Genomic DNA, 26,301 nt, shown 5'->3' with positions numbered 1-26,301 from the left:
CCTTGATTAATGTTTACTGAGCTCCCACAAAGAAAATGACACTATACCTGGCATTGAATTTATTCATTTCTTCAAACTGATGAATCAGCACTCTAGGATGAAAGGATGACCTTAAACGTAAGTGCTCTACAAAAAAAAAAAAAAAAAAAAAAAATCTTTCAACCCGGATAATTCATTATTCTCCTTTTCAGTGTTTTTGTCTTTAAAGGTGCAGGCAATCAAGTATTGCCTTTGCTTCATAAAATGCTCCCTTTGCATTACTGGTATCATTCATGCTATTTTTCTTTTTCTGTTGCTGCCTTTACTTACAAATCATAAGTAGATTATTTTTCTACAAAGAAGAGGGTCGAGTCTAACCTTCTATTATTTCAAAGGAAAAACTGATAATCTTATGATATTTGTATAAAAGCATTTTTGAAATTAATCCTTCCTAAATCCTTTCCTACAATTCAAGCGGAAAATTGCTTTAAAAGTTAGATCACAAAATGTTAGCTTAGTGGGGAGGGTATAGCTCAGTGGTAGAGTGCACACTTAGGATGCATGAGGTCCTGGGTTCAATCCCCAGTACCTCCATTAAAAATAAATAAGTAAATAAATAAAGCTTTACCTATCCCCCCAAATTTAAATAAAAGTAAATAAATTTTAAAAAAGGAACAAGTAAATACGCAATTTTTAAAAATTAGCTCATCTTCATTTTAATGTTTTACACAAGCTTAATTATCCCTCTCTCTGCTAGATATTTGACACAAAGCTGAATTCATATTAATTATGTTTTAAAAAATGAACTTCTGATATCGTCTGCAACTTTTTCTTGCTAATGTAGTCCCGCATATTTTTCTGCCAGAGACAGACTGGATTCATCACAATCTGTTTCCCTGAAAAGAGTTGGAGTGAAGAAAAAGAAAATTTGCTAAGACTGCTCAACCTGCATGACCAGCATTTCTTCCTGACTTTTCCGTTGGACCCTCAGTTGTCAAAATTGCAATGTCAAGAATCTTGGTAACATAGATCTGCTTCCTTCTAATTAAGGAATGCAGGAATTAACTAACCTAGCTTCAGAGAGGCAGAAGCAGAGTATCAGCTCTGATCATGGTTTGATTTTTAAATCCTTTTCTAAAATGCTGTGCTTGCCTTTCTTTGCATAAGGAAGGTTCATTTAATTGTCTTTGAGTCCAAATTCTAACACACAACTCAAGTTCCTAGTACTCTGCTTCCGCTACCATCACTTTTATCTTTGAACAATCTCTGGCTTGCATTTTGTCTTGATGCACTCATTTTGGGGCTTTTTAACCAGAGGTCTTTTTGTTTCTGTTCTCAGATATAAGCTTTCTCATTTACCAGCTGCTCTTCAGAGCTCCAGGGAACTCGCTTTGTCTTCAGATCAAAAGTCCCCCAAATTAAGTGTCATGTCCTTAAGATGCATTGCTTTATCTATCCTGAAGAGTTGTCATAAAAGCAAATTTTGTTCAAAGTCCAGTAGTAGTTGCTTTACTCTGATCATCTTTATGGTCAACTCTGGTATTTCCCGTGGTTTTTGAACCCTGGACCCAGTGATGTATGTTCTTTCTGCCTACTCCGATTTGCTTGATGGGAAAATTTTTGAATCTGAAATTTTGGTTGAGACACATTCACATTTGAGCTGAGTAGCTTAAAGTGTACAATTCCCTCAGGAAACTACAGACACTAGACTCCTTTATTCTTTACACTGAAAGACAACTGCCACCTGCTTTCTCCTGACTGTCCTGCAGAGTACAAACAACCACATTTAACATGCAAAACCTGCCACTCACACTCAAACTGTTGATGGCCCAGCAGAAAAATATCCTTCAACACTTAAAGTTCATTAAAGCTTATTGTCTCACTGTATTTGCGGTTTATCATAGGTGCCACAGAATCCTAAATTCATTGATTTCCATAAACAAGCCATTTTCATTCTTTTATCTTTTAATGACCTTTCTCCTAGTATTTAATCATAGCTTACGGCACAGATCTGTAAAAGCAATTATGAGACAACACATGTTTGGCAGTCTTGTCATTATCTCATGAGTTAAAAAAGGTCAGATTTTCTCAGCACTTGCATGGAAAGCTCCAAAGAAAAGACAGGTGTTTCATGGATAAGCACTGGGGATTCACACAGAGGAACTCGTCCTTTGAGACACAATAGCACACTCTTCATAAAACAGTAAACTCCCTGCCCCCTGTCCCCTACCTAGTGAAATAGCTCTGTAGTTTTCAGGCTAAAAGAATAAAATGTCCGTGAATGTATATACTAAAAAGAATGGAAAAAAATGAACATTATCAATTTTTAAAACAAGGCTTTTCTTCCAAGAAAGTAAAATAATTGAACCAGTAAGATGCGGAGTTGTTTACACAATGTGCCGCCCCTGCTCATCTCTTTCCGTTCTAATCTTCGCAAGGGAAAAGGAGGAACGGCAGGTACTCATGGTGATTAATTACACACACATGCCTCCCCAGAGCCATATCATGGTGATAGATGTCTGCATGGTGCTGAAGTCCTCTAATTAGGACTGACTGAATATGGCAGATTAAAATTCTAAACATTAGGCTTTGGGGAGAAAAAAAATCCAGCCCCCATTCAATTTTCATTAGCTTGGAGTCATTTCATATATTCAAAGTCATCTGAGAAATACTTCTAGGTTTCCGGAGAAATTTAGCTACAACCCAGGAATGCTGAATTTGATAGTTATTTTAAATCCTGGATTGTTTCAGTGGCACCTTCTCTGTAGGGCCAATGCCTTTAAAACATTAAGATAATTAAGGGAAAACAGGTGGAATACTTTCTAAATTATTGTGTTATTCTGTTCGCTCCTTAGTTTTACAGCTTTACCCCAGTTTTCCTAAGTTAGACATTCACACTTTGCCTGGGTATCTGCCTACTGTACTCTTTTGAAGCAAAATTCCCATTTCTTAAATATGTTAGCTCTGAATACATCACTTGGGATAGAAAAATAACCCAAATAAGTTTTCATTTCATCTTTTGGTTATCAATTTTTAAGAGAAAGTTTTATTCTAGTACATAATATATATAAATTAAATTAAAGAAAATAATAGAATAATTAGTAAAAAAATTCAATTAGAAAACAACTTCAGCAGGCCACAGAGTTAGTTACTCATAAATTTAACTCAGTTAATAGATTTGGTAAACTTCCTTAAAATCTGTTTGGTCTCAACACTGCTTTGAATTTCAAGGAAGTTATGACAGGAGACACACTCTCTGGTGGTCAGTTTCCATGCCTGTCTGTTCCTCCTCAGCTTGAGTTCTAGAAGGGCAAGACTGCTTAAAGATGCTCAGTAAGACTGAATGGAAGAGTGTGAATGGAGGGAAAGGACCAGGAGAGGTCCTTAATCTGGAATCTCCACCAACCTCTCGAAATTCCCTCTGGCAGAACTCCCGGACAATGTCCTGCCTCAGAAATGCAGACAGAGCCTCAAGCAAGGATTCCTATTACTGAACTAATCCCAGGTTTGAAGACTATCACCTGCCTGTCAGCTGAAAGCTTAATGAAAAACTTCACGGGCAAAATGACAACCAGAAAGTGGGAAAAATGAAAAGTAAGACATGAGCAAGCAGCGAAATAAAATGAATAGCCTCCCCACTTGGCTCTGGCTGTCCACTGTACATTCAGAGGCATCAGTTAGTGTTGGCATTTTTGTACTGGTTTCCATCTCCAGCCATGGTATACAAGGGGAGTCTTCTGTCATATATTTTGTTCATTTTCCCTAGTTTATATAGTTGAGACAGATCAGGAATGGACATTTTTCTCTGCTTATGTTCTCATTCTGATGACTTGAGGATAACAGGAAAAAGCACTGAAACTGTTCCTACTTATAGCTTAAGTGTAAGCATCTGCCACTCAAAGGTGTGTTTATGCCATGTCTGAGCTGAAGATGGTGTGGGAGAGAGATCTGAACACCAAACTGCACTACTTCAGAATGAAAGGTATCCCTGAGACACTAAAGGGATTTATGCACAATTATAGGGTAACTATGTCAGGTTGTATCTTTACCGTTTATATTTTAAGTTTTTTTGTCCCCTTTTCTACCCCTTCTGCTTCTTACCATGACCAGAAAGCCTGACATGTCCCTTGGTTAAGATTTTCTTATTTTTCTTTCTACCAAGTTACCATTCTTCAGGTTTTTCAGTTATTGTTTACCTAAAACTTGAAACTATTGAAGAAAGATTTCTCATTCCATTTTAAAGGCTATTTAGCTATTATTGGCATCAAATAGGAATAAGCTTTTTAAAAATCACAAAGACTAACTATGTCAATATTTTAATATCTGCTTTTATCTTTCTCACATGTGGAAGTCTTGAGGTAAATTGTCCAACTGTTTTTATGCCAATTCTTCAGTGTGTCCCCTCCAAAAACTAAGGTTATCTTGTTATTCTCCTAGGAGTGGTTTTTATCTCTAAAATATTATAGTCCAAAGTGGTTGCTTTGACTCCAGACATCACACGTTAAAGGCGAAAGTGGTGAAGAAGACACATATCATCTTTCTTGAGGTAGATTCCCTGAGGAAGAGCCACATCCCCTTGGATCCCGTTGGCTGCACCTTCGTCAGATGCTATACAGAACTGCAAGTGCATTGAGAAATCAGGGCCCAACACAAATTAGGAATTCTATCACTATGACAAGAGGGAAAACAGATATTAAAGACAACAAGCAATCTCTGACATCTTCTACTAGAAATGAAACTTGTGAAATCAAAAACCTTGCAAGTAGCAGATGGTACATGTGTTGGCTTCTGACTTTACTTTTAACTAGTCTTGCAGAAAAAAAAAAAAAACGCAAGCTAACTAACCAATCTAAGCTTTCAAAGTCTTAACAGTAAAATGGGGAAAATAATGACAACATTCTCAGATTATTGTGAGGTTTGATCTTCTCTAAAAGGAATAGGATAACATTCTGCACTTAATATATATTCAAAAAATGTTAACCTCCCTCTCTTAAAACATCTTTCCTTGTAAGCTAGCTTGCAAGTCATACAGAAGCTTTAATACTTACAGAAAATTGACAATTAATGTCCAACAGAAAAATCATGTGAGCCACAAATGTGCATAAACTCCAGTATACATCTTCTAGTAGCCATATTAAAAAATTGAATAGGATGAGTTAGTTTATATTCTTCTCTATTTATACTTATATAGACAAAATGTTATCATTTAAATATAAAATAGAAAATTACTGAGATGATTTTCATTCATCATGTACTAAATTTTCAAAATTGCTATGCATTTTACACATATAACCTATGCCAATTTGGATTAGCCCCATTTTGAATTTCAATAGTCACATATGACTAGTGACTACTATATTGGACAGCAGAATCTATACCCTTTTGCTGGAAGCAAAAAAATGCTGATGCTCATGACTAATTTTTTTCCAGAAACACAGAATATCTACAAGTCAATATCTAAAATACCCCAAATAAAAAAACTTTCTGATTATATATGCAATAGAGAAACTAAATGCTCTTCTAGGAGTTAGAACAGGCAAAAAATGAACAGTGGGTACACATTTGATGATGAAAAAAATTTTCGTACAGAAAATTTTTAAAAATACTGTATGTATTGATGTGTATTTGTATATGTTTCATCCACTGAATCACCAACTGACATATCCTTATTTAGCACGTCCATTTTTGTGTTCAAATACAGGTGCAAACTTGTTTTATTTCATTAATAATAAGAAAAAAAAGCAATGAGATTTTAATGGTTCTTACTAAAACTTTAATTATTAGAGGCAAGTTTCTCATCTCAGCATTAAGGCTGCTAGTGATGTTCCGTTGTTAATATTGTTAAGTGAATATGTAAAATAGGTCACAGAATCAGTGGTACTGAACATAATCCAGCTGTACTTCCGAGTAGGAAGAGTTGAATCAACACTTGATTTTGCCACGGCTAACAAAGTCCATTGGAACCACTGTACTACCTCACAAAGGAAAAGAGATGAACAGATTGGATGTAGGCAATTAAAATGCAGACAACTAATGAATCTCTGTAACAGTAAGTAAACAAAACTGACCAACTCAATATATGTCCTTTTACTGATCAATTAAATAAATTTACAGTAAAGTTCATTGGTTTTTATGTTTAAAGGCATCAGAAAATTAGGATGAGATTATTTTAGAACAAAAACGTTTTTACTCCCAATTGAAATCCCTTATTTAGTGTATGGAAAAACTAAGGCTCGAGGAAGGTGAGTTAATTTACCTCTAGATAACTAGTCTGTGTCAGAGGTACTACAATTAAGCTCTAAAACTACATAAAGAATGAGTATGAATGCTGATGATTCTATACACTATAAATGTATAAAAGACAAATTTCCCTCCCAAGTTGCAACTGTGCCCTAAGTGCTGTTCCACAGTCCTGCTTATCACCACAGTCTTGCTCATGCCCTCCATGTGCACATTTGTACTGGAAATCTTAAGTTTCCTTAGAACATTCACAAGAACCAACTGTGATTAGTGATGTCAGAGGCAGCACTTTTATTCTAGAAGTTTAACAGTTGCTGCATTGGCTTCAAACAACAGAAATGTATCCTCTCACATTTCTGGAGTCCAGAAGCCCAACGTCAAGGTGTTAGCAGGGCCATGCTCCACCTGAACACTCTAGCAAAGGCTCCTTCCCCACCTCCTCCAGCTCCTGGTGGTTTCTTAATTTGTGGCAACATAACTCCAATCCCTGCCTCTGCCTTCATATGGCTTTTCCCTGTGTTTCTGTGTGTCCTTTCTGTTACTTGTAAGGACATTCTCATTGGATTCAGGGTACAAGTCCATGACAATATTTACCTTAATTACATCTACAGTTAAGTGTATTCACAGATGCCAGGGATTATGATTCAGACATCTTTTTTATTGCAGGGTGGGGAGGCAGCACTATTCAATGTAATAAAGTACTCAAAAAAGTTATACTTGCACAACTTATTTTTTATAGAACAAACCAATGCCATATCTATCACAGTAATGTGATTGTGGCTGCTGTTTGAATAATGTTATCATATTTCAACATTACCTCTCATAATCAGTTTGGGTTTTGGCAACTTTTGAGACTTTGACCATGGCATTAATCCATCTGATATGTGGTATTTCTTCTGATTTATGACCTTAACTAAAATGTTTGCAGCAGGAACAATTTTAGGGATTTCAGTATGACTTTCTTGGTAATTTCAGTTTTACAATCAATTCATAGGCCAGATTTTCAACAAGTCTGCTCTCTGGCTACAAGATATAAGGACCTCCTTAAATGCTGTCACAAAGACCTCCTGGCCTTCGTACTGTGCCCTGAATTAGTAATTGGCTGATTTGAGCGTGTCCTCCTCTCTTCAGTGCATTACCTTCCTTCCCCACAGCGAACCAACTCCAAAAACAGGATTTCCTTTGGCCATCTCATCTCTCAAATGCTGGAGACATTGCATAAATTACTGCTTTCTCCTCCACCTACCTCTCATCCTGAGTCACCTCATATGAGCATCTTACTGATGCTATACTCAAGCATGCCAAGGGCTATCATTCCCCTAAGTACTGTCTTCAGAGAGGGTTTGTTTTCCATTTGTCTGAGACACTTTAGAACAAGTGATCCAATTTTAGTGTCCTATTCACAGAATTTGCTTCCTAAGGACATTTGTATTATCAAATATCCAGCAGAAGCAGACATGTGACAGGATTTCAGAACAATAAGTTCACTTGAGAGGTAGAGGAAAATCTTGGGGGCAAGTTGGGGAGTCATTCAGGGGAAGAAAGGCAGGTAATAAAAGGTCCACTTTCAAGGAATGATTAGAGCTTAACACATGGGGAAACTTGGGAAACAGTAAAACGCACATCTCAGCATCCATCCACCCAACCCACCCAAGGGGCTTAGCATTTTTACATACTTCTCCCAGCTATCGATTGAGAATTATTTCCTGGGCTTGCTAACCATAAAGGCTGTGTGCCCTTTCAACATCCTCAGGAAAAAACCAAATCTGGCCAAGAGATGCAGATGCTGGAATTAGAAATAAGTCACAGCTCACTGAAGGGATGTGGCCATGGAAATGAAGCATCTGCTGCACTTACACTGTAAACTTTTCACCAATGTCCCCAAAGTTTGTTCTTCTCCATTTACGTTCACACTGTCCTCAAAGATATTACAAACTTTATTTTTGCATATTTTTAAAATTGCAATTTTCTCTACTAAAATATAATCCATGTCAGAACTATTTTTGTTAACATATTTGCATTCAGCTCAGTAACTGACAGAGTACTTGGCACAGAGTAGGCTCTCGAAAATATTAATTAAAATGAATACATGTTATATCAAACAATGCATCCTTGTGTGATCATCTGGATTGCTGATATTGTCTCCCTAGACAATAGGTGGCAGTTTCTGCCTATCTATCATTATCTATTTATTCACACAAAGCTGGAAATCAGATTTCCTGTTGACACCTCAAAAATGTTGAGAATTTATAAGGGAAAGTAAGATTTTTGTTTAATATATGACTTATTTGGGGAAGAATAAATATTCCTCCATTAAGCTAGCTATTAAGAAATTACAGAAAACAAACTAGCAGACTATTTTGGATGGAAGTGGTTTGAGAAAGCTAAATATAATTTGGGCAAATAGGAAATGTTACACCAAAACAAAAGTGATCTGCACATCACAAAGACTATTTCCTTTTCAAGCTTCTGTCTCTCTCTGTCTCTCTTACACACACACACACACACACACACACAATTATATCTAAAACTAAAAATAAACTTCTAGAGAGAGAAATAAAACATTCTATGCCTTATCATTTTTTAAGTGACTGTACTATGTCATACACCTTCATATCTCCCATGCTCTGGTACTTTTACTACTATACACCAGGAATTAAATAAAATTCTTATTTAGATTCAGGTGTAGTTATAATAGTTCAGTCCATTCAGGTATTAGAATGTATAAGGTCTGAGCATAATTAACACTCCTTAACACTTCATGTCATTGCAATCCTCTCTCCTAAGAACTCCTGTTCTTAGAAAAGAGATTTAGATCTTCTATAAAGGTCAGAACTGATTTATGTTAATTTGGTGTATATGTGTTTGTTTCATATTCACATTTGGAGAGTGAGTCAATAAGAAAGTTTAAAGAAAATAAAAACTACTCTTAAAATAGATTCCCTGCATTGAGCACAAAGACCAGCTCATTGAAGACGCTTACTAATTATTTGTTGAATGAATTGCTTTAAATTTCTACTCAAATTCTTCTTGTAACACAATTATAGAAAGTATCCGTGAAACCACAAACTTCCTGACATTTCAGAACAAAGCAGAGAAGATCTTCTGGGATATATTTTTATTCAGATCTTAATCTGAATAATATTAATGGCCATTTTATCTTTTTGCCTTAATAGCTTTCTTGAAAGAAAATAAAAAATCATAAAATATACTACATAGACATTGTTTATTGGTCAAGTAAATATAATAACACAGTTTATTTTCCTGATATAAATGTGAAGGAAGTTTCTTCAGTAAGCTGTCAGAAATGTGCAGCAAATGTATCTGAAGAAGAATATTACATTACTGAGTGCATCAGGATGCTTCCTTTGATAAATCAATCATTTCCAAATAATCCATGAGGATCTGTTGAAAAGACTAGTGATACAATGTGTTCAGTGTTACTTAAAACTATAATAGTTCCCTCACAGATATGGAGAACAAACTAGTGGTTACCAGTGGGGAGAGGAAGGGAGGTAGGGTGCAAGATAGGGGTAGAGAATTAAGAGATATCAACTACTATGTATAAAATAGATAAGCAACAAGTATATACAGTATAGCACAGGGAAATATAGCCATTATTTTGAAATAACTTTAAATGAAGTATAATCTATAAAAATATTGAATCACTATGTTGTACACCTGAAACTATATTATAAATCAACTATACTTTAATAAAAATTTTAAAAAACTGTAATAGTTCCATTCTAAACCATAAATGGCTTGAATTAAAACATGATTTTTGAAAATTACTCACACATTGATCACAGAACTGATATTTGACAGATACAAATTATTTAGACATTAAAGAAGTTTTATATGGGGTAGAGCTAATAGTATGGTTTAACTGTGTGGTATCACAGTGATTCTAGACTTATATTATCCTCATCCAAGAAAACCAGTTTGCTAAAGTTAAAGTTCCTCAAATCATACAGGCCACCTCCATCAGTGTAGCCCATCAATCAGAGGGCTTCGGGAAGTGATCCTAATTCACATCCTGCCTCATCTTGGCTCCTTCATCCTGGAAGCTCTGACTTCAGGCCAACATGGGAATAGGACTTGGGGTATGGGGATCTTCAGTTTGTTTCTCAAGTTGCAGGGGGAAAAAGAAAGGTAGGGTCAATTTCCTAGGGCTATCAAAACAAACTGAGTGTCTTAATATAACAGAATTTTATTCTCTCACATTTCTGGAAGGTAGAAGCTAGATGTCTGATATCAAGGTGTCAACAGAGTCAGTTCCTTCTGGAGGCTCTAAGGGAAAATCTATCCCATGTCCACGTCCCTCTGCTAGCTTCTGTGGTTTCTGGCAATTCTTGGCATTACTGGTTACAGACACAGGAGTCTAATCACTGCCTCCGTCTTCACACTGCCTTCTCTTCTCTGTGTCCATATCTTCCCCTCTTCTGTCTATCTGAAACCTTTCTTTGCCTGTCCCTAATAAGGACAAGTGTCATTGGATTTGGGGGACACCTGTATCCCCCACTTGTATCTAGGATGACTTCTTCATCTCAAGGTAACATTCACAGATTCCAGTAAGTAGAATGTGGACGCATCTTTTGTAGGGCCACGATTCAACCTACTACAAAGTGACTGTTGAAATCAAAAGAGGAAAAGTTAATGAACCAAGAATTAGTGTAATATAACTATTTAGTAATGGTAGTATTTTCCTTACATAGGCTGTTGAATTCACGATTGTGAAAGTGGGGCTGTGCAGATATTTTGAGAAAGGAAAGTTTTAGGAAAAAAGCACCATTTTAGATAGTTTTTAAAAGAATATGTGTGTGTGTATAACATGTCAGTGCATTTCTGCATATGAATATGTGTGTGTGTATTTTGAGGGAGATGGCTGAAAGATGAAAATTCAATCCTAATAAAAAACTGACAAAAGCGGAGAGTTGGACCCTGTCATAGTGAATAAATATGCTCAACTATGGCCTAAAGAAGAAAGTTTTGGGAGATGTTTTTTGTTTTTGGGTTTTTTTTTTAATAGATGAAGGGTTAAATTTGGTAGTTTCTGCCTTTTGATGTTGATTACCACTCAGGGAAGATGACTGAGTCTTTTTACATTATGAAGAAAAATACTTGAAGAACCAATATGGGAAATCCAATGACAAATTTTTTAAAAAGTTAGTTCCCACTTTCAAAGGTACATTTATTATTATTATTATTATTATTATTATTATTATTATTACTTGGTACTTTCTACACTAAGGTCATTATTTAAGGAAGAATATTTTTATTTCCATTTAATTTATCAAACTAATTCATGAGTATGGTTTAAAAAGTCAAATGGAGGCTAATTAAAACCGCACATTGGCAATTTTATGCTCACCCCTCAGAATGCACACTAAAATGAAGGTAAACACAAAATGGGACTAAATACACTAGAACAAAAAGGAGAGAGAAGTGCCAACAGCAGATAAAGAAGACTAGACATGACAAAACTTTGGAAAATTAGAAGTAGATGGAAAACTACTATCTGACTTAGGACACTGGGAACTATTAAAATCTGAAGTTACATAGTAAAGAGATCCAAACTAAAAATCCCCTAAGTCATTCAGTGTTGGAGATAAAGAGCTGAAAATAACATTTGGTTAAAACATTCTTAGGGAGAGGAGCTGGACTTCTAGACACCTTCCCATTCTATTTCAGGGATGGTACCGGGTGCTCTGAGCCAAGCTCTGCTCCAAAGGACACTCGGAAGGAGGGAGGGAACTATGTACGACAAACAGAGGGCTTAAAAATGAAAGTCCGCCTGACATTTTTTTTTTTCTCCACACTCCTTCAGGAGGGTAGACTAGAGCTAGACTTATGCTCCCAAAGAAGAGACTGAGAAATTCATCTCAGGGATCCTGGACAAAGCAAAGAGAAAAACCTGTATTTGGGGCTTTTATAGTAAAATCTTTTGTTTTCAAGCCACTTTTTAACACAGAGGTTCTAATATGTTTGTGAGTGCCAAAAACTGACAGATATTTGAGAAAAGTACCTAAACTGGGAGAAAGAAATCAAAAGATACAATCTTAAAAGTGGATTCTGACAAAACAGAGGCAGAGACATTGCAAGGAACAGAAGTAAATTTAAACACAAAGGAATTTAATATTTTCAGAGAAGTGAAAGAAGAGATTGCATTTGTAAAATAAGAATAGGAGGCCATAAAACAAACAGTCATAAAACAAAAAAAGAACTTTTGGAAATAAAAAATGGTGACTTTTCCTTTAAATAAAAGAAAAGTTGAATATGAAGTTGAGAAAAATCTCACATAAACTGAAACAAACTGCCAAAGATGGAAAATACGAAAAATATAAATCCATCAAAAAAATTAGTCTAAAAGATCCCATATCTGATTCAGAGTAGCTTCTAAAAAAGATGAAAACTGGCATCGAAAAAAAAAAAAAGAGAAAGAAAAGAAAACTAGTATCTTCCTATTATCAAAAAAAAAAACTTAACAAAATTTTCAGAACCAAAGGCCATGAGTTTCCAAATCGAAAGATTCCTCCAAGTGCCTAGAAAAATAAAGTACACACACACACAAATACAAAGGCCCATCATCTTGAAACTGAACAGAAAGAACAAAGAAAAGATGCTTAAAGTTTGCATATAAGGAAAAAAATCAGGAAGTGGAATGGCATCAGATTTCTTAGCGTCAGCAAAAGTAGCTGGAAGACAGTGCACAATGTCTTCAGATTTGGAGAAGAGAAAATTTCAGACTTAGTTACTGTCTGTCCATCAAGCTATAAATTAAGACTGAGTTTATTGTATTTCCAGACCTGAGAGGACTGAAAAAGCTACGTCCTGTGTAGTATTTCCCAGAAAGCCTCTAAAGAATGTCCTCTACACAAAAGGTGTAGGAAAACAAGGAAAAGAGATACCATGGCGTCTGGGAAACTCATGGGCTTTTATACAGGACAGCAGTACAATCCCAGGATGACAGAAAGGAGGGTACCAATACACCACCATGCAGCAGGTCCAAGAGCAAGCAAACCATCCTGGATCAGGGAAGGCGAAGGTTAATCTCAGGAGGGGCAGTGAGTGGGGAGAAGACACGTGGTAACAGAAACAGACTGATTCCCTGCTGGGATTGATGCTTATGAAAAAGCTTTCTGCTCTGTCACAGATTTTGTAGATACATTTCTAATGGGTTTCTTTTTTAATTTAATTTTATTTAGGGTGGGTTTCTCTAAGACTAGAAGTCTCAATAAATATGGAAACATGGAAGCAGACTCATGGTGTTGTGATGACTGAAAACAACAATACGGAACTCTCTGAATCTGGGTTGCACAGGGAAAATGAGAACAAGGCACCTCAGGGCAGGAGTTATCAGCCCCGTGCGCAGTAGTTAAGCAGTTTGTTAAACTGTTTCTGGGTCTCTTCTGAATCCCACTACATGTACAGTGAGGCTCTGTTCCCCGGGTTATGGTCATAAAATGCTAGAATCCTGAATGTCTTTTCTACTTGGAAAGGCCTTTACTAATGTACTAAAAGAAAAAGTCAACTTCAGATCCAGCTGGATGAACTAAAAGCAAACAGAGAAAAGCAGGACAATTCTATAATTTTGCAAAAAGGACATATTTGCTGTCTGTGGTCAGTGGCCTGAAACAATCAATGGTCAGATTACAATGAATCTTTACGAATAATTAAAGTATAATCTGCCACATCCCAAAATTAGTGAACTGATTTGGAATCTGCATATTTTTAGAAATTTGGGGTGGGGGAGTGAGAGGAGAGTCAAATTAACAGTAGAACCTGAGTCTCAGATCCTTACCAAAAACTGAAAAACTCTTCTTAACAGAAGTGATAGTATCTTTCATTATTAGACCCATCATTTATAAACCATTTATCAAGTTCTGTAAACACAAACTAACACATTCTCTAAGCTCTTGTATCCTCACCTATAAACTATACCGTCATCTGAAAAAGTTGCATTTAGATATAATGTAACCAGGAAGTACACTGAGTATGTACATTACAACTGATGAAATTAGTATGAGTGTATGGTTATTTTCAATGGATTTTAGTTACCTGCCCAGTGTTCTGTACATCATATTTGATCAGTATTTCCTCCCTACTGACCTTTTCCCAGGGACTCCCTCCTCCCACACCCATGGTCTCCACAGCAGAGTCAGGCTTAAGCAGTCATTTTTGCAACCTCTGGCCCTTTCCGTATGTGACTGACTATATCTAGTCTGTGCAGAGTCAACAACATTCTCTCAAAAGTCCTCATTTTGGGAGTTGTAGATAACTGAGTAAGTCAGACAGGACCCTTTCTGTTGAACATTTTCATAAAGCTTAGCCAAATTTCCTATTGTGTTTTATGAAGTGCTCTGCAATTATTAAAATAACCTTCTTTGAGTGAGTTTCTATTTCAAAAACAAAAACATTCCTTTAATAAAATATTTTGGTAACTTACTCATTTATCAAATTATAGCTTCTATGGGACAGTCATATTTAACTCACATTATTACAATAAATAGAATAGTTTTTGCATATATAACTTGCCAACTATATTAAGATGTTTTTCTATAATGAATGCTGTGTCAATATTTACATTGACATGAGCTTTATCTTGTATGAAAAAAGATAACGGATGATGAATTGGGAGAATAAACAACTTACAGCTTTACCCTTCTAAAATATCACAGATAAAGATGAATATGGTATAAAATAAATCTCTCTCAAAATCTAATCATATGACTCTTTCTAGTTTTAGTTCTAAGATAGAAATTTTTTAAAAATCTTATTTCTGATTCTGATTTAAATTTAGTCCATTGAAAAAAGTAAGAGACTGTAAAACACCTTCTGGCTACTAGTAGGTATAAGTAAGAAGCATTGCTTTCAATATCAATTTAGTGCAATAATTTCATTTCTATTTATACACTCTTTAGTAACATCAAGTAAAAACACTTTACTACATTCTCAAAATTGTTCATTAAGTTGTTGTTTATTAAGGCACTGAACTATCTATGATATTGAATTTATCATACATTCTAAAGTTCAAAAGTGAATTTAGAAAAAAAAAACATAACTGAGAGCAACATTTAAAGGTTTGTAACTCCAAATGGTTTCCGATAAATGCAATTACCATAACCCAAAAGGTGAGTTAAAAGGTTATTCACTTTGGATCATAAGATTTTTCCTTTTGCTCTTTTATGTTAGTGTCCACTGTTATTTTGCCATTTGTTATTCTGACAAATGAAAGTGATTCTTAGAAATAGCAAAGATATTTGAGGGCAATGGGCATGGTAAATTTTAATTAAGTATACGCACCACTGGTGGCCTTCCCACTACCATGCCTGTCACAGACCATAGCCTGCCCCATGGTCTGTGTTGGCAATTTCTCCTGTTACACTTAATTTCACATGCAGTTAACTTTATCTTCTCAAAGGATAGCTAAGATGATTCTTCTACCCTAAATCAAAAATTTTTGGTTACACAAACATTTGTTATTTTTGAAGCACTAGTCTTATTGAAAAGGCATGTATCCTATTCTTAACATCTCCAAGTCAAAGGAAGACATGAAAACAATTATGATACAGAAACGATTCATATGTATATTATTCTGGGAGCCCTAATCCCCCATGTGACTATATTGGAGACAGAGTTTTTAAGGAGATGATTAAAGTTAAATGAGGTCTATCCTTATGACCTCATTTAACCTTATGGTAGATATGGTAGAACAGGTGCCCTTATCAAAAGAGGAAGAGACACTAGAGGTTCCTCTCCACCATGTAAAGATACAACAAGAAGGTGACCATTTGCAAACCAGGAAGAGAGCTGTACTAAAACATGACCATGCTGACACTTTGACCTTGGAATTCCAGCATCAAGAACTATAAAAAATAAATTTCTGTTAAACCACTCAGTCTATGATATTTTGTTATGGCAGCCTGGGCTAACTAATATACATGGAATGGGAAGCACTAACATTTAGTGGGGGAATGGGGATGATATAAATCTTTACAGGGAAGCTGAGTATGGTAGGTAAGATAATGTGCCAAGATATCTGTATCTTAATTCTTGAAACTTGTGTATATGTTTCCTTGCATGGCAAAAGGACTTCGCAGATGTGATTAAGTTAAAGATTGTGGATGAGAAGATTAATCTGGATTATCTCAGTGGACCCAATTTGAAGATAGATGCTGCACTGTTTGCTTTGAAGATGGAGGAAGGGGACACATGCCCAGGAATACAGGTGGCCCTGAGAAAGTGGAAACGGCAAGGGGACATACTGTCTCCTAGCATATCCAGATGGAATGTAGCCCTACTGAAACCTTAATTTTAGCCCCATAGGATCTATTTCAGACTTCTGACCCCAGAACTGCAAGATCAGATATTTGTGTTGTTTTAAGCCACTAAATTTATGGCAATTTGTTACATCAGCAATAGAAAACTAATACAGTGGCTGTCGAGCTGGTTTTAGAAGGCAGAACGAACTTTCAAAAGAAAAACAAAAACTGAGCTAAAGATAGCACACACATCCAAATGAAAAAAATGGAAGGCTCAGGTAACTGCAAGTGATTCAGTTGGATGTAATGCAAGGGGTGAGTTGGAAGCAAAGGGTAATGAAGCCTGAAAGTACTGGCCAGGTATGGAATTTGAAGATCTGGGAGGCCTTGCAAGTTACTTGAGTTTTGTTCTGAGGAGTGAGAAGAAGCATTAGACAGAAGTGCCATGCTTGGAGATGCATTTATCAGAAGACTAATGGAAAGGCATTGTGAAAGACAGGGGGTGGGGATTTGGAATGAGGATAATCCTGACTGTGTGAAAGCCAGTTAGAAGGCTGAGAAACAGTGACCTCCACCTGACTCACCAGATCCATCCTATAGTCTCCCTAAGCAGGCCCAGGGAGACTCTTTGCTGTGTTCCATCTGTCCAACTTCTCCTATCCATATAAAAAGTTAATAATTAAAATATTGCATGATATAGTTTTAAAAATATTAACTTTTTGGTTTTTACCTGATTAAATCCCAAATCTGGATATTGAAATTCTTTTTTGCCTCCAAGAACCAGGTATTTAGAATGCAGGAATATAAAGGGATTCCTTTTTCAGCTATTGCTACCCTCTCCAGATCATATACACTGTCTGCTCCCCAAAAGTTCAGGGAGTTACTCCTCTCTGTGTTTCCATAATTCATCATGCATAATCACCACTGTGTATCTGCATTGCTATTTTGCATGTTTATGTCATTGGTAGATGGTGATTCCTTTATAGCAGAGAGAAATTCTTTATCTTTACATATCTGACATTTATTACTAAATAATAAAGCCTCAGTAAATGTTTATTGAAAATATGATAAATAAAGGATTAACAAATAACAACTGCTGTAGCGACCATTTTCATATTTTCCCAGAGAAAATCATTTGAATTGTTCTAGGAGAAAAAAAAGTCAATATCAAATAATTTATGTTAAGTTCAGAATTGAGGATGCCAAGTAGCCAAGGAAGACTTTACATGAAGATGAAACAGCAGGAGTGATGAGATACAGTAGCATGTGTGTTCCATTCAGATCCACAACATGCAAATAAAGATGTTTCAGCAATTACCAGCCCTCCACACAATATCCATCCAAGCCATACTGTTGGATATTATTCACGCATATTGCTCACAGCAGCTGACTTGAAAGAAAACAGAGTTGTCAGAATAAAATGGTAATTGTTTGAAATTCTTTATCATCATAATTATTAGAATTTTCATGACTTTACTCACATATTAATTAGTTAACTATTTTATGTATTTGTATATCTGACAAAGTAACCCTATTGTTCTCTAATTGATGTACAGAATTGTACTGTTTCTATGATCTACTATATCAGCAGTAACATTAGATTTATGAGAGCTAATCTCATTAATATTAATGGAATTTTTGCACGTAAGTCTCATCATGTATCACTAATGGATGAGAGCTTGGTGGAAACTCAAAATCTCATGTGCCAGGGACATTAGCGAAAATAGTTGGTATCAAGGGATAGAAACCTTATTAAAGCATGATCATCTAAATTATGTCCACCAATGTTAATATACAATTGTCATTATATCATAGAGAAAATGGCCTTTTGTAGAGAATCAAAATAGTTTCAAGATCCTCTTCCTTTATTTTGGGGAAATACTGTGTTGATGCCTGCAAATGGAAAAGTCACTGAATATATCTTTTGATATAAAGCATGTCTGACAGCTGTCTAATTTCTTTTGCAGTTATGTATTTTCATGCTCTCTTAAATTAAGGATTCAGTGGGGGAAGAAAACCTCAATTAAGTTCTTACTTTCCTAAATATCTCCATCTGATTCTGAGCAGCTACTTTTGCCATGCTTAGAAATCCCAGTGCAACAGTACAGGCAGCGGCTGTAGCAGCAGGGGTAGCAGTGGTATTATTCCCATAGTAAGAGTGCTTTTCATCAACAAGCAGAGTGAGCTTAGGTTGAACACAGCACAGGTGTATCATAAGGCAGCACTATTTTGATGTGAGAATTATAAGCCAATTAGCACAAATACACCCATATATACATTAACTAAAAATAATTGGCAGTAAACAGAAACTGAGTTGCAGCACGGGATGATGAGACAGCCATTTCTTTGTTTTTTCCTCTCTTTTATATAAAAACCTGTGAGCGCCATTCCTCTGAATCAAAGCATTTCATCTCATCTTAATTTAACATCATATCAATATAATTTTGAATGGAAAAAGTATTTTGATGACGGCAAGTTAGTTGGATAAAAACGGTAAGATGGAATGAAAAGAGAAAAATCACCTATTAGCAATGACTCTGTCAGCTTCATCAGAGCATACAGGATATTACTTGGAATAATCTCAGTCCACTCACATGTATTTTCAACACATTTGCAAACACATCTATTAAATACTTATTATGTATGATAACACTGTAGTAGATACGGGAGGTGGACATGGAAATAAAAATACAAATAAATATTTAATAGAAAAACACATTGTGTTAAGTGTAAAGAAGAAAATTACATGATAATGTACCAGAGAGACGTAGCCTAGATGCAGAGTGGGGAAGTGTAGACAGCAGCATGGGTGAGGGCTTCTTTAGGAAGTAACGTTTAAGATCTGAACGAAGAGTGAGAGATGTTTGATTAGGTAAGAGATGGCTGAGGGCTGGCAGACAGAAGGGTCCAGACAGAAAGAACAGCGCTGATAACTACCTAAGTTAGAAAGAACCATAGCAATTCAGGAACTGAAAGACTGGTGTATGAAGGTGCAGAGTGAAACAAGGTAAATACAGAAAGATCATGAAGGACCCTGACGTTCATGTTAAGACTTTTGGCCTGTATCCTCATAGTTATCAAAGCTGCTGAATCATTTATGTGGGAGGGGGTGATGTGATCAGAACTGATTTATAAAACATCACTCTAGCTTTGATATGGAAGGAAGCTGGAGTGAAAAATGGATGATACTCAAGTAAAGATTTTTTTGTGTTGGAAGCATTATGAAACATCTGTAGTCTTTCAATGGTTAGGAAACAAATACATACTTCTTGATGGTCAAATTCTATTTTGTTTAGTATATAAAAATTCACAATTAAAATTCACTCTGAGTTTAAAAATATCTCTCAGATACTTCATATTTAATAGAATATCACAAAATTCCTATAATTAAAAACATAAAATAAGTAAATATTTTTTCATAATTAATAATTGTGGCAGATACAGTCACATATATTAAAGATACATTAAAAGATATTTTTACAAAGTTAAATTTTTCACTAGTATTGAGAATATATTCAAAAATGATGTTGTCTAAAACAAAATTGATACACCTTTAGCTAGACTAAGAAAGAGAAGGCTCTAATAAATAAAACCACAAATGAAAGAGAAGAAATAATAACAGATATCACAGGCATACAAAGGTTTATAAGAGAATATTATGAATAGCTATATGCCAACAAGTTGGACAACCAAGAAGAAATGCACCAATTCTTAAAATCATACAACTTTCCAAGATTGAAGAAATAGAAAATCTGAACAGACCAATCACTAGTACTGAGATTAATACAGTGATCAAAATGCTCCAAAAAAACAGAAGTCCAAGACTAGGTAACTTCACAGGTGAATTCTACCAAACAGTTGAAGAGGATTTAATACCCATCCTTCTTGAACTGTTCCAACATGCAAAATGACAAAACTAGACCATAATTTCACATCATACTCCAAAATTAACTCATACTGGATTAAAGACCTGAATGTAAGACCTGAATTGATAATACTCCTAGCAGAAAACCTAGGCAGTACATTCTGTGACATCAGTCTTAGCAATATCTTTCTAGATAGGTGTCCTCAGGCAAGAGAAACAAAACCAAAAATAAACAGATGGAACTACATTAAAATAAACAGCTTCTGCACAGCAAAGGAACCCATTAATAAAACAAAAATACAACTTAGCAAATGGGAGAAGATACTGGCAAATGATATGGCTGCTAAGAGGTTAATACCGAAAATATGTTTTTAAAAAATTCATACAATTCAACAAGAAAAAAGACAATCCAATTAAAAAATGGATACAGGAGTGAATAGACATTTTCCAAAGAAGACATACAGATGGACAACAGGCATATGAAAAGATGCTCAACATTGCTAATCATCAGGGAAATGAAAACCAAAATCACAATGAGATATCACCACACACCTGTTAGAATGGCCAATATCAAAAAGGCAAGAAATGACAAGTGTTGGTGAAGATGTGGAGAAAAGGGAGCTCTCATACACTGCTGCTGGGAATGTAAATTGGTGCAACCACTATGGAAAACAATATGAAGATTTCTCAAAAAGTCAGAACTACTATATGATCTATCCTACTTCTGGGTATCATTCCAAAGAACACAAAACCACTAATTCAACAAAAAGATACATGCATCCCTATGTACACTGCAGTATTCTTCACAATAGCCAATAAATGGAAATCTAAGTTCCCACTGACAGAAGAGTGGATAAGAGATGTGGTGTGTGTGTATATAGATAGACATAGACACACACACACACACACACACACACACACAAAATGAGATTACTCAACCGTAAAAAAAAAAAGAAATCTTGTCATTTGCAACAAAATGGATGGAATTTGAAGGTATTAAGTGATTTAAGTCAGAGAAAAACAAAAACTGTATGATTTTACTCATATGTGAATATAAAAAACAAACAAGATAATGAATAAACCAAACTAAACAGAAGCAAATGCACAGATATAGAAAGTAGTGGTTACCAGCAGGGAAGAGGCAGACGGGAAGGTGAAAGGGGTAAAGGGAGTTAACTGTATGGTGAGGAGTGGAAACTAAATTTTTAGTGGTGACCACATGGTAGGGTATATAGAATTAGAAAGATAATGTTGTGCACATAAAACTTACATAATGTTATAAACCAATGTTATCTCAATAAAATAAATTAAAATTAATTTAATATAAACTTAGATACATTTTAAAAAACTATTATATTAATTATTTGTGTCCATTTTCACCTATAAAAAGTTTCAAAAAGTAATGACAGTAGAGTGCAGACAAATTGTATAATTCTCCTTTTCCTACAAGCAAAAATGTAAGCAAACAGCAAAAGCTACAAGAACAACCAAGCAGCATAAACGTCTTCAATGGCACCCAGGGGAAACGTCTGTTTCTTTCTTGTGTATTTCTTTTTTAATTCGAAAATTTAATACACCAAACATACGAAATAAGTAAATAAGAGTAAGGGCCGTGGCATGGGTCACAACATGTAGATACATCAGACATGTTCAAACCAAAGATCCAGTCCCAGTGGGCACTGAGACAAAGCTGACATTTAATCTCCCTGCTTAATAGGTTCTCTTTATTAGCTTTTGTTTGTAGTGCAGTGAAGTTTGTACAATTATTCAGAACTTGCATCCCTTTGACACATTCATCAATAAAAATGTACAAGACCTTAAAATCATTTAAAATTAGCATTTAGTGACACTACAAGTAAGGTTTTAATTGGTAGAAGGAGACTTTGCATGCAAAGTGCATATTGTATGTCACCTTTAATTTACTGCCATGGCAAGTTCCATGCTGACACTTCTGTAAGGGTAAAGTCATTATTTATTCACCTAAGACCAAGAACATTGCATACCTTTTAATTTCCAGCGTATTGTAGGTTTAATTTGAATATCTTTACAACAGTTGTTGGCATGACTTCTAGTGGTGAAAATGCAGATGTTTACCAAGAATCACATGTATGCACAAAAACTTCAAGCCATCAATATGTTGACAACCCTGATCTGTCAAATGTAAGTTGATTTCATTTAAAAAACAAAAAAGAAAATTAGAGGTGGTATGATTAAATTTCTCAAACTATCAATGGCAAATTGGAACCATATTTAAATAGAAAGTGAATTGATCTATTATAGTACTTATTAACAGGTTCTAATTTTAAACTAAAAACATAGCTATCTCTTGGAATTAAAAGCTCAATTTTCACACACTAACAAATACAGCAGAGGTGGTATTTTGTGGCTAGCTTGAAACTAGCTAGAATACGATCTTGACTAGATTTTTAGTTTTGTTCATTTAAAAATATTAAAAGTGTATATTTTCTCCTGAAGTCATCAAAGCATCACAAAATAAGTGAGACAGAAAGTAACTTTACATATAACACAAACACATATATATAATACTTTACATTATATATGTATGTACAATGCACAGATTCATATTAATGTATAATATATATTTTTTCATAATCACAAATATTTGGGGGTTTTAATTCATGAACTTCTTAGCCTAAAATGTGTCCTCATCTTTGATTTATGTTTTTTAATAGTATGAAAGACACTCCTTAAGAGTAGTATTCACAGATCTGATCCTGTTGAATTTTTAAAGTATATAAATATAATGGAGAATGATGGTTTATGTAAAATGCTTACTACATAAATATGATGATGATGATACTCTGTCAGCAAGACATGCATCTTTTCCATTGGTGGTGTTTTCCACCAGTAACTGGAAATTTTATCAGACAGCCTCTTTGATTCCTACCCACAGCAAACCTTTATAGGGTTATGGGGTTTTCATGGTTGTCCCTGGTCACTAACAGGATGACATCAGGGTGGGAGAGAATTATCCAACAGCTGAAATAAGTACCATACATTTTGATTATGCAAAAAAGAATATTATTTATTTGAACATGTTTTAATACCTGGGGTTGGATATATATAAAAATGAACTTATGATTATTTTATGTATTTTTTTTCTTCAGTTTTTGTTAAGCACCCAAATGCAATGCCCTGTGCAAAATATATACTTATTAAATGATGTAATGGGACCCCTATTGTAAAATCTGACTTATCTTGTATGGTCAGTGTTAATAGTCACTTGTATAAAATTCTGTTTCAGCTAATAGAATGAAAAATGGGAGGAGAGAAACAGCCAGTCTGGAAGAGGCATAATCAATAAGATGGTATGAATATAAGAAGGAGAAGTCATGCAAGAAAGCTCCTGATTACCTTTTTGTCAGAACATGGCATTAGATGAAAGGAATTCAGTAAGCACAGATTACTTGTAGGAGGGCTTATTTTTGCAGTGCCTCAAATACTTAATTTAATTTAAAATGACTTTGAAATGAGTTCTGCTTTGATGTGTGAACATTGTTGGAAGTATAATCAGACAATGATTGTGTATTCAGGGCAAGTGGTTTATCACTTACCACGTGGTACTAGCACTTACCATGTACAGGAGTGCCTGAAGAGTCAGGGGGCACGTTTGAATCCAGAATTCATAGTCTCATATATTTAAAAGCTATTCAAATTAGTGTTGACATTACTAATCCTTTTAAAATTGTATTCATATTAGTTATTGCAATCTAATGTAATAGTTTACCTGTTTCTTATTCATCTCCCCACTCACAAGATAATTTCTATAGAAACAGGTACCTTATATTACTTATCTACAAAACAGTAGAAGATGTCTAGAGCTGGTATTTCATGGCTGCCTTGGAACTAGCTACAACACGATCTTGATTAGATTTTAGCTTTGTGCACTTAAAAACATTAGGTATAAATTTTCTCCTGAGATCATTGTGAATGAAAAATACTGCCTGCCACATCAGTAAACAAAGGACGCTGCAGCCATGAAGTCATCAGTCACTACCACTGCCCCTGACTGTGAGCCGCTGAGCTGGAGGGAACTCAGGCAGCCTGGCCTCTGCAGCCAACCCCTGCTCCCCGCAGTGGTATCCACTGAGGATACTCGGGATAGGAAAGCACAGGACACTGGCCCTAGAAAGCTAAGGTGCATATCAAAGGAATGATTTCAGTGAGCCCAGACTTTTCCATCTTCCCATACATATAAAAGTACTAAATTACTTAAAGAAAAACAGCTATCTCAAGTTAACGGTAGTCTTTTGATGTTTTGACTACCTGGTCTTTGTTGCAAAAATTCCTATATATCCTGGCTCTTCCTCTACCTCTTTGGAGCAGTCTCCTCAGAGGTATCTGAGAGGCTGCTATCACAGACTTGAAGTCCTCAGATATGTCTGCTGAATAAAACAGAACTCTAAACTTTAAAGTTGTGCATTTTCTTTTTCAGTTAACATCATCCAACAACTTGTAGATCTAATAACGTGGGCAGACATAGGAGCACACAGTAAGCATTCAGTTAAAAATTGTTGTTGGAACAGATGAAGTTCATTTTTATGCTCTTCAGTATTTTAAAAATTTTATGCATTTAGTGTGCATTTCTTTTATAAAGAGAACCCACAGGAAAGTTATAGAATTATCCTGTTTCTGTAGCATTTATACATAGAGTTTATTCATACGAGCTAAAGGATTCAGAGAACAACATAGTCTCCTGTCACGTCTATGGAATCAGCAGTTTGGGGAATAATTATATTTTTATTTTTAATATTTACACATGATTTAAGGATGTTACAAGAGAGTGAAAGAAAGGGAAAACGGACTTTTAATTTTGGATTTAATGTTTCTTCCACTGTGTGTAAAGAAAATTTTCAGGTGTCCACAAATAGACATAAAATTATTTTTAAACATTCCATTTCAAGATAAACAAGTTCATACGGTATAGAACAGGGAACTATATTCAATATCTTGCAGTAACTTATGGCGAAAAAGATATGAAAACAAATATATGTATGTTCATGTATGACTGAAGCATTGTGCTGTGCAGCAGAAATTGGCACATTGTAAATTGACTATACTCCAATTAAAAAATACACAAAACAAAAAAGATTCCATTTCTTTGACATTGTTCTCAATCCAAAGCTTTCAGAGAGATCTCTTTATAATTAATTATTCTGATAATCATATTGGGATATTAATTAGGAACAGAGCAATTATTGAATGTTTGCTGAATATAGAATCCCTGCAGGCTGCATTTTTAAGAGAGATTTCTAGTATCTAGCATAGTGCTTGGGCCATTAAAGCAGCAAAATATTGATTTTTTAAAACAATAAACAAAAAGGGAAAGAAAAGAACAGCCTCTTGTCTCCAAATATTCTAATTGTAGAGATGTCTCTACATACATAATTTAAATACATAATGTATGTAGAGGTAATCTTTTTTTTAAGCAAAAGATTTTCAAAGATTTATTTTAAAAAAAGCAAAAGTGCACCCCCAAGAACGGGAGGCAGGCTGATCCAAGGGAGGGATAGCCTGTAGAGGTAATCTTAATTGAATTAAGTGAATGGTGCAGCTTAAAGTGCTGCAAGCAGAGACAAGTAGTCTCCTTAAGTTACTTGTGCTGTAAATTATAAGGTGAGGAAAACTTGAATAAGCTTAGTATTCTCTCCATGTACAGTAAGATGAAATTTAAAGAAACCATACCAAGACATTGGTCCACCAAAGATTTGAAATTTAACTAGCTAGAAAATTTAGGAAAATACTTTTTAAAATAATTTATGCTTCCCACAATGGGCAGCCATCACTCTAAAATGTCAGTGCCAACAAAAACAAAGGAAGGTCAAAGCTGTGGGGGTGCTGAGTTATATACCAGGGGGCATTCTGGAAGCATATGGTCATAAGCTATGGAGGGTGTGGGCAGGGTGGGGGACATTCAGGAGAGATGGTACTGGT

General features: G+C 35.2%; 1 long non-coding RNA gene and 1 other non-coding gene across 2 annotated transcripts; one reads left to right on the top strand and one right to left on the bottom strand.

Annotated features, from left to right (window-relative positions):
• The first annotated feature begins 500 nt into the window (after nt 1-500).
• Nucleotides 501-573, top strand: TRNAP-AGG (transfer RNA proline (anticodon AGG)). The gene has a single exon. It is a non-coding gene; the product is annotated as a tRNA-Pro (tRNA).
• A 3,929-nt stretch (nt 574-4,502) lies between these two features.
• Nucleotides 4,503-22,515, bottom strand: LOC140696917 (uncharacterized). Its single transcript, XR_012073588.1, has 3 exons — nt 22,350-22,515; nt 5,028-5,101; nt 4,503-4,597 (listed from the first exon to the last, which is right to left on the bottom strand). It is a non-coding gene; the product is annotated as an uncharacterized lncRNA (long non-coding RNA).
• Nucleotides 22,516-26,301: the final 3,786 nt, after the last annotated feature.

Source organism: Vicugna pacos, chromosome 6, assembly GCF_048564905.1.
Source record: "Vicugna pacos chromosome 6, VicPac4, whole genome shotgun sequence".
NCBI classification, from domain to species: Eukaryota; Metazoa; Chordata; class Mammalia; order Artiodactyla; family Camelidae; genus Vicugna; species Vicugna pacos.
The sequence above is the reverse complement of the archived record's forward strand: the minus strand, read 5'-3'. Positions and strand labels throughout refer to the sequence as shown.